Source organism: Triticum dicoccoides, chromosome 3A (genome assembly GCF_002162155.2).
Source record: "Triticum dicoccoides isolate Atlit2015 ecotype Zavitan chromosome 3A, WEW_v2.0, whole genome shotgun sequence".
Classification (NCBI taxonomy): Eukaryota; Viridiplantae; Streptophyta; class Magnoliopsida; order Poales; family Poaceae; genus Triticum; species Triticum dicoccoides.
In genome coordinates, this window is record NC_041384.1 from 378,483,403 (window position 1) to 378,492,917 (window position 9,515).

Consider the following 9,515-nt stretch of genomic DNA (forward strand, 5'->3'; position numbering starts at 1 on the left):
TTTTTAGTGTTTCTGTATTGGTTGAACTTGTTGCTTCCTTAAAATTGAACTTCCTAATTTTTTATTACATGAACACAAAAACTGACACTCTAAATCCAATATGGAAAACAAACATGACAAAAAATAATTTTTAAAATTTTAGTGTAATACGTGCACGCGCACACACACAATCACAACACATCCACAATTTTCTTTTTGGCTTTCATGAAATGGAAACAGATTCAGTCTCACAAGCATAAGCATCAAACTTCCATGAATTACAAGACAAACTTTTTGCGTCAACTTAGATTACAGAGCGCCATCGGGTCTGAATTAACATCGGTGTGTTTGTTGAGACCGATGTTGTTGCAGCTTATACAAAGCGCCGTCAGGTCTGAATGATGAGGGTGGACCTGAATTTCACACATTCTCAAAGTGTATCTTAGAACAAGCGATGCACACCTGGAGTTCTGAACTCTAAACTGAATAACACAAAGTTCAGTGATGACTAAACCAAAGCATATCACAATGATAACTACTTACACCAGGTGCTGGCTCTTATTGATATAATCGGGCATCACTCTTCCCCTCTTAGGCGGATGCACAACCCATGAGGGCCACTATATTGGTATGGATGCCGTCCTTCCTACCACCGACAACACTGTCCACCTTCTCACCGCCCTTTGCTAAACAAGGAAGTTGGCATTGCCTCGACGTTGTATGCTTCAGCGACATTCTATTGAACAAATGAAATGGAGGGCAAGCATTACATCACTCTCACTGAGTAAACATATTTTGGAGGATCGTGGAGCTATGCTTACCTTCAGCTTGTCAACGTCCACCTTCAAGAAGATGGCGCCAGGGAACTTCTTGGCATACTCACTCGGCAAAGACTAGGGCTATGTCATGACAAGGACCGTACCAGGAAGCAGTGGAGTCAATGATCACCTGACAAGCGAGGAAGTACATAAATTTTACAATGAGGACACATGAACATGAAAGGAATAGCTTGATCGAGGAAAAGAAAATATAATGGCAGCTTCAGTGACAGCCACTACCGAGTACCAAGCGTGTGACAAGGACAAAGGTTATAAAACCACTCTCCCACGATGCCCGCAAGCGATAAAAACGCAGCCACGCAAAGAAAATCCACCAGCCTGCCTCATCTCACACACTCTGAACCTTCCTCTCTTTTCCTGCGTTGTGTCTGCCAACAACGTCATGGTTTGGCCTGGCTTGGTCGCTGCTAAATAGATGGATGGATTGAGTAATGTAACTGATGTTTCAAGTTCTTTTTTATCATGAAAGTATTTTGATTGAGACTGCAATCCAGGTTGCAGCCTAGGGGCATCACATCTACTTGCAACACGACAGTACTAGATGAAACTTATCATGAAAGTGTTGAACAGGACTGCCGTCCAGGTTGCACCTTAGCGGCATCACATAAATAAATTAGTAGCAGTACTGAGCTAGACACTGGGACTGCAGTCCAGATTCTGAATTGGGTGACCCATGAGACAAATACTAGTATTTGCAATCAATATTATGAGATCTGCACAAGTCGGAAAATCATCCAAAAGACAATTCTGCATCATGCCCGCACCTGGCACAAATTGAGATAACCTTGCCCCGACAAATACCAGCTTGTCGTCTCCTTTGCCATTGGCATGTGGGTGTCAAACTCTTGCAGCACCACCTCCCTCGCGTGAGCTAGCGATGGACTGCAGCGGCAGCTAGCGACGGACTGCGAAGGCAGCGATAGGCAGCGGCGGATGGTGGCGGTGCGATCCGAGGAGGGAGGCGGGGGCGACATGATCGGTGGAGGGTGACGTCGGGGTTGGCATGATCTGGGGAGGGAAGCAGCGTCTGCAGCGGCACAATCCGGGGCGGGGGCGATGCGGCGGCCGGTTCCCGAGGGGTACGGCGCGGTGGCCGTTTCCTAGGGCAGGGGCGGTCCAGTGCGGCGGCCGGTTCCGAGGGCGGGGGTGGGCCGGCGCCGGTGAGGTTGGGTGGCTGGATCGGAGAGGCAGTGGGGCGTCGGGAGGTTGGCTAGATCGGGGTGGGAGTGTAGGCGTGGGGAGGTACGGTGGTGGGGTGGGTTCGGGAACGTGTCATCGCGCCCTACATAGGGCCATTATGATCCAAATAAATCAGAATAGTGCCACTCTATACATATATATAATTCTTCACCCTCGTAAAAAAACTTTTATTACGTCGCTTGTGACTAATTTTTCGCCGTTTAGGAGCTAACCCACGCCCCCGCAGTTTTCAGGCCGATTCAATCTGGGAGGGGAAGCGGCGAGTGGTTTCGGCGGCATGCGGAGGCAGGTTTCGGCGGCTAGACGGCGGGAGCTACGGGTGGACTCGGCTGCTTGTGGCACTGGGTGTGACCCCGTTGGCCGGTGGCAGCGTCGAGGCGAGCAGGAATGCAGGAGGCTTCACGACAACCGGCGGCCTTGCGGCGGCTGTACGCAGGGGAATCAGCCCCTTGCTCTCCTCTGCGACCTCATCAGTTGGAATCGAGAAGGCCATATCCTTAGCTCCCTCTCCACCAGAAACCTCTAGAATCGATGGCTACCTCCCTACCTGAGCGCCACCCATCACCCCAACCTCCAGAGCCTGCCCATCAGTGCCTCAATAGGTCAGGAAATTTCTCCTATATGTGAATCTTGACTATGGTAGCAGTTCTGATTGTGCAAAATCACCAAGTGTGTGTCTTCTCCTTTTCTTGCATTTAATTGTTTCACCCAATTCTTTGATATGGTGTATCAAATAATCAGAATAGGGTAAGATAAGATGATCGTATGATTGATATGGTGAAATATGTTATGATTTAGGTAGACTTTGTTGTAATAGCTCGTCTATGTTAAATCAATCCACCAACATAGCTGAACGAATTTTAATGGAGATTCGTTAGAATTTGATTTCCGTGATGGTATTCTGAAACGCAACTTGCAGCCCGGTATTGCTAGTGGCAAGAAGAGTACTCCTTCAATGTTACGACTGGTCTTGTTTGCTTTTTGAGTAGGTTACAACTTTATTATGTAGTTAATTCATTTTTCTGGCCTCAACTAAATCATTGTTTTCGAATTCAGTGTCCATTAGATTTTCACAAGGTGGAACATGGCATGTCTCAAATGCTAACCTGATAGAATAAATCTCTGGGGCAGAGTCCAATTTTGTGTTTGAGCCCTACAATCCATACAATACTTACACGCACATTCATTGGAAAAGGTTCTGTGCTCTTTAATCCACTTTGTACGTTGCCAACGTGCAGTTTGAATGCAAGGGGAGCTGATAAATTACAGATTTTCATTGTTGTTTTTGTTTATGTTGTAGCCTGATGTGCTCAAGCCTTATTTATTCAGGATGAATCTGGGGAGCTTTTTATACTCAAGGTGGTGTTACTGTTTTCACCTGGGTTTGTTTGTTTTAGACATCTTGCACAACAATATGTGAAAGTTCATTTGTCGAGACCTCGTGTAAATTTATTGACTTAAGCCACTGTATTTGAAAGATTTTGGCTACGCTCATCTGCTATTTCTGCAATCCTGACGTAGGACTTGCTAAATGTGTAGTGAAAAAAAGCAGGATACGTTGCATATGAAAGCAAGTTTTAAGCTGGATACTGCTATTACCATTTTAGTATTGAAAATACTATGACGTGAAATTTTGGGTTGTGGCTGCATAACAAGTTTTGTAGTAGTTAAGATGTCAGTCATCTCTTATGTTGATTTAGCCATGATATCCAATTTTTAATGCGGATGGAAACTGGGGTAACCACATCTATTATATGTTGTGGAAATCTCATATGTAGTTGACTTAACTAAATATGGTATTAGGAAACAAAAGCAGCCAGAGATACAAAAGAAAGCATGTAGCATATTCAGAGTTTGTAAGAGGTAACATAACACATTAGGAGTTGACACTGCTAGTGTATACTAACATTGGAACAGCTGCACATCTCAGCCTATCATATTTGGCAATTTGCTCTTTTAAAATTATCTGCATCACCAAAGAATGTTCCAGTATCATACTGATTGGGTTGCACCACTATGCTAGATCATTAAGATTTGCTATTTTGTCTCACACACTAAGGTTATCTTAGATGAATGTTATGTTTCGTGTAACCAAAGATTGATAGTAGATGATTGATAATGGTTGATTCAAATAAACAAAGTACAAAGAGACGAGGCATGTTTTTATCCTGCAATTACTATTGCTGGTATGTTTATAAGATCCAAAATGACACGTCTGCCATGAATATTTTGAACATGTCAGCTTTTGAGGTGCTCTTATATAATTTAGCTGCAATATTTGATTCTTGTAATTTCCTATTATGTAATTATGACAATCTTATCTTCCATTTATGAAAGAAACCTTTCGCAAAAAAGAAGTACGAAAGCAACCAGCTATTTTCTTTGACCTGAATGCATCAATGAAAATGTATTCATTAGTTCATGGTGACTTAAATATGATTTCATATGACCTGCAAAAAAAGATTTCATACATTATCTTTTAACCTGCTACAACTTTTTAGTGATCCTTGCTTCCCCCTTCAGTTCCAGCAATAATGCCAAATCTATCTGATTGTAGCCCTTTTCACATTATCTTTTAACATGAAATTTTTGTATTTATTGGAGCAAGTAATTTATCCTCAGTTTTTATTTTATTTTTGCTTTTCAGAGTGATTAGATGACAGGCACTACTTCCAGTAAGGTCAAGAAAATCCATACACGAGGTACTCAGGGTTCTGCATGAGATACGGTGCATGCTGAACAACCAAAAATGAGGGGGACAATTCATTTTGAATGAGATCTGATGCATGATCCAATACAATAGCAACTAGTCAGACACGAATTGGTATCTTCATTCGAATTGAAGAACACTAGCAGTGAAGCATCTGCATTTCAGCAGCAGGGGAAGAAGTCAGCCCACCCAGAAGCGGCAACACCATTACAAATGGTAATATCAGAAATGTAACTTCTGTTTGAAGTAAATGATAGGTGTCTCTGGCGCCAACACCTTGTCCCAAGAAATAGATATCTGATGCTAAATACCCAGATTGTCAGTAGGGATTTAAACGGCACCGTATAAGCCCACTTATCGGTCAAACAGTTCAAGAAAGTATTTTTTGCTGGAAAATGAACTATCGAGCTATAAAAAAAGGTCAGGGTTTGTGGCGCCGTTTATCGCGCCATTTATATTCTGTTGGCTGAATGCTTTCCTACAGATTTTCTGAATTTGCTTTCTTTGGAAGTAGGCCAATTCCTGTTATCCTACGTTGTATGCAAGTTATCGATGTAATCTTACAGTACTTGGTAAGTATCTACATGGGCAACTAAAAAAAAGAATTATCTACACGCGAGGGACCATACTTCTTTGTATCCTATGCTAAGGTAGGCATCCATGCATAATATATAAGTATGTACGTCCCCAAAGCTGAAACTATACAGGTGGCAAAAAGAAGACAAAAGATTTTCACGTGGATGCTGTCTTTCTTCAAAAGAAAATGATTTCCATGTGGTTTGTTGTAATCTCAGCATGTGGGCTGACACGGTATGATGGTTGTAATCTTACCTCGTGTCTTTCTTTCCAAGAACCAAATCTTACCTCATTCTTTTTGAAGTAATATTATGGCACTCCATCTTTGCTTTACGGAACATAGACAGGTTACTTTTTTCAGGCTGTAATTTCACCCCACATGTCTTTGTTTCTTACGTTTAGAATTGTGACCGTGAGAGATGGCTGGGGTGAGGAATAAGAATTCCTCACCCAGGGTGACGAGTAGCATTATTCTGATCCCAGGATCAGAATAGTTATTTGGATCACGATCAGCCCTATATAGAGGCGAACAATTGTTCCCGAACTCCTTAACCGATGATGACAAAAGGAGAAAAAAGATCGCACCAGCTCCCTCCCAATCCCCCAATCCCACCAGCTTCTCTGAACTTCTCGATCCACCAGCTCCCTCCCAATCCCCCGATCCCCGATCCCCGCTGCGCCCCAGTCCCCCGCGCTGCCACGCGATCTCGCCGGAAACCTCCGTCGCCGCGCGTTCTCCCAGACCACCTCAGTCGAGTTTCCCCGCCACCACCTTCCCACACGCCCCACGGGCCCCGCGCCGCCGGACCCCGCGCGCTTCAGGAGATCCCCCATGCAGTCCTCGGTCGCGCGCCCTCCCCGGATCATTCTGTCGCCTTGCGCCTCCTCGGATTCTCCTACCGTCGCGTGCCCTCCCCGGAACCCCACGTGCCCTGCCAGATCCCGCCGTCCCTCCACGTTGCGGCTGCCGCACGTCTCCACCCCGCGTCGCCTGGTGGAGACAAGATTTGGGGCGGTGCCTGGCCACCGCGTGCTTCCGTCGGGCCCTGCCACCTCAGCCTCCTCCCAGTGGTGCTCCTCCGCCGACGGAGCGCCCCGGATCCGGTGACGAGCTCGTGGCCCACACACCGCTGCAGGGTACCTCCTACCCCTGACGCCCGACACCTTGTTGCCCATTGCATTCTCTCCCCCCCTATGGCCGCATCTGGTCTTCTTGAGTCACATGCCAGCTCCTGCACTATTGCTGACCCATCGAAGTTTTTGTGTTGCTGCAGCACGGTGGAGAGGGTTCACCGCCTACCCGTGCTTCTCTCTCCCCTCACCTCATTCCCCTGTCCTCAAGAGAGGTGCAACGATAGAGGGATCGGTGTTGAACAAATCCTGTTGTATGCCAAGTTCAACCAGAGCGACTACTGCAGTTCGCCCTACTTGACAAGGGCGTTTAAAAGCAGATGATGCCCTATAGTAAATGATTTCTTTGTTTTTATACTCCATCGGTACTATCTTGAATCTCAACAATTTCATACAAACGGTCATTTTGCAAGTTATTGAGAATGTCGTTCTCTTCTTGTGCCCATGATGCAACCCTTGTATTTTTTGGATGGGTTTGGTGATGTAGCTGGTGGCTTTGGATGCAGCAACACAGCCTATGGATACAATTGGTGATGCAGCTATGGATATTGTGCATGATGCTGCTACTATGTGCAATAGGGGATTTGCTTTGATTTTAAAAAATGTATTTGGATGAGTTCCCCCCAAAGGAAGAGTTCCCACAAAAAAGAATGTTTGGGAGGTCAGATACAAAAACGACTGAAGGTCAAAATGATAGTAGAGTGTGATACAAAAAAGGAGAACTTTGTAATAAAAATATTAGTTGAACCAGAAAAGAAGATAGCAGTGAAAGTATGTGTGTAATGCAAGCAGAGTACTAGTTGTACATGAAGTTCAAAGAAAATCCCATGTGTGCTCCCCACGGCACTCCCAGGGACATGCCACAACAACCAATAGAGCTCCATCGTGACGCTCACTCTAGAATTTGTGTTACACCTGAAGTTCAACACAGGAAGTATGTGTGTCTCATAAGTTCAACAATTTCTAAAAAAATCCTTGAAGTTCAAATTTGAATAATAGGGCGGTCCAATGTATATTACAAACGTGTGATTTTCCCCGTTACTATAGAATAAGCCAAGAATTTCGAAAATTAAAAATGGAGCAGTTTGAAAAGTTTATAAAAAATGGCGTTTCTACATTTTACTAAACAATTGGAGAAGTCCAAATTTAAATAACATTGAACTTCAAAATGTTTATTCCAAAACCAAGAAGGTCAAATTAAAAAAATTGAGTGGTTTAAAAAGTTTCTAAACATGGATTTGCCCCCTTTTTTTAAGATCTGGAAGTTCAAATTTAAAGAAGTGAGTGGTTCGATGTTTATTACATAACTAGGACTTTTCCCTTTACTAATGAATAACACCAAGAAGTACTAATTAAAAAAATAAAGTTGTTTGATGTTTTATAAAAATCTTAGATTTCCCCCGATACTAAAGATTAAAATAAGAAGTTCAATTTTGAAAAACAGAGTAGTTCAATGCATATTAAAAACTCAGGTTTTTCTCATTACTGAAGAATAAAACCAAGAAGTTCAATTTTAAAAAGTGGAGCAGTTTGATATTTATTTGAAAACTCGGTTTTTTCCGGTTACTAAAGAATAAGACCAATAAGATCTATTCGAAATAACGAAGAAGTTTGATGTCTCTAACAAAGCTCTAATTTTCACATTTCTAAAGAAACACACAAATAATTTCAAATAAAAAAGTTAGAGCGGTTCGATGTCTATAAAAAACTCAGTTTTTTTTCGTTACTAAAGTGAAATAGAGAGAAGTTCAAATTGACAATAGAGGGAAGTTCACGTACTGCCTGGTTGTGTGTTCCGTATGAGAAAATAGGAGTACAATCGAAAAGTCCAATATTTTGTTGCTAGAAGTTCAAGCGCACAGACTCGGAAAATTCAAAAAGTTCCGCTTATTCAACAAGTTTCCACAACGGAAGCTCAAATTAAAATAACAATTAAAAAGTTTAGAAAATTTAATTAGTAAATGGATTTTCCCATCTCTAAAAGAAACCTAAAAGTTCAAATTAAACTAATGGAGCGGTTCAATGTTTATTGAAAACTCAAATTCTAACCGCTAATAGAAAATAAAACCAACGTGAGGTTTGAATTAAAATAACATGGAAGTTTGGAGTTTATTAAAACCGAAGATTTACATGTTCAAAAAACAAAAACAAAAACCAATGCCATTTTGGCATTTTTAAAACCAACTCACAAAATGAAAAACATTTCTTGCTAGAAGTTCAAGTGCTCGACGAGGGAAAGTTGGAAATTGCGACCCACTTTATGCACACATAATTCTCTCACCCGTTTGTGTCTATGTTTTTACAAATAAATCAAAATTTAAAAAAGGTGTAGGAGGTCCAATATTAATGAAAAAACTAAGATATTTTAATGCTAAAAGAAAATAAACCAAGAAGTCCAAATTACAAAATAGAGAAGTTCGATGTTTATAAAAAAACTCAAATTTTCCTTGTTACTAAAGAACAAAAATGATCAAGTTCAAATTAAAATGAGGAGTAGTTCGATATATATGGCAAACTCGAGTTATTACCGTTTCTAAGAAAAATAAAACTATGAAGTTCAATTTACAAAAAAAATGTTTGATGCTTATTTAAAAACATATTTCCTTTATAAGAATATGACTAAGAAGTTGAAATTAAAATAACAAAGAAGTTCGAAGCATATAAAAACTCAGATTTGTTGCAAGAAGTAAACGTGCACCTCCGTGCACGGTTCAGAATTTATATTGCGGGACGTCCGACCTCCAATTACATGTTTTAAAATGGCAAAAAATGACGTCCAACCTTCAACTGCGTGTAATTCAACATATACACAAAAAATATGACAGAAGTTCATAATGTAAACAACGAGAAGTTCAAGTACTGCAAGGAATGCATTTCAGGTGAGAATAAAAGTATAAAAAATAAAAGCTTAAAAGATTTATTGAAACAAGTTCAAGTGCTCTGCCTAGGGAAGTTCAAAAATTCTTGCGAGAGAGGTTCACCTTGTATTTCCCATGTTCAAAAAACAAAAAAAAGAAATTCTTTTTTGTGTGTTAAAATAATTCTCTTAATCCACAAAGAAGTTCAGTTATTATTTGGGA

At 41.6% G+C, this 9,515-nt stretch overlaps 1 long non-coding RNA gene and 1 pseudogene across 1 annotated transcript; one reads left to right on the forward strand and one right to left on the reverse strand.

The window, feature by feature from the left end:
• Nucleotides 1-570: 570 nt before the first annotated feature.
• Nucleotides 571-1,792, reverse strand: LOC119272314 (annotated as a pseudogene).
• A 457-nt stretch (nucleotides 1,793-2,249) lies between these two features.
• LOC119271575 lies at nucleotides 2,250-5,058 on the forward strand. Its single transcript, XR_005134618.1, has 3 exons — nucleotides 2,250-2,620; nucleotides 3,319-3,377; nucleotides 4,666-5,058. It is a non-coding gene; the product is annotated as an uncharacterized LOC119271575 (long non-coding RNA).
• Nucleotides 5,059-9,515: the final 4,457 nt, after the last annotated feature.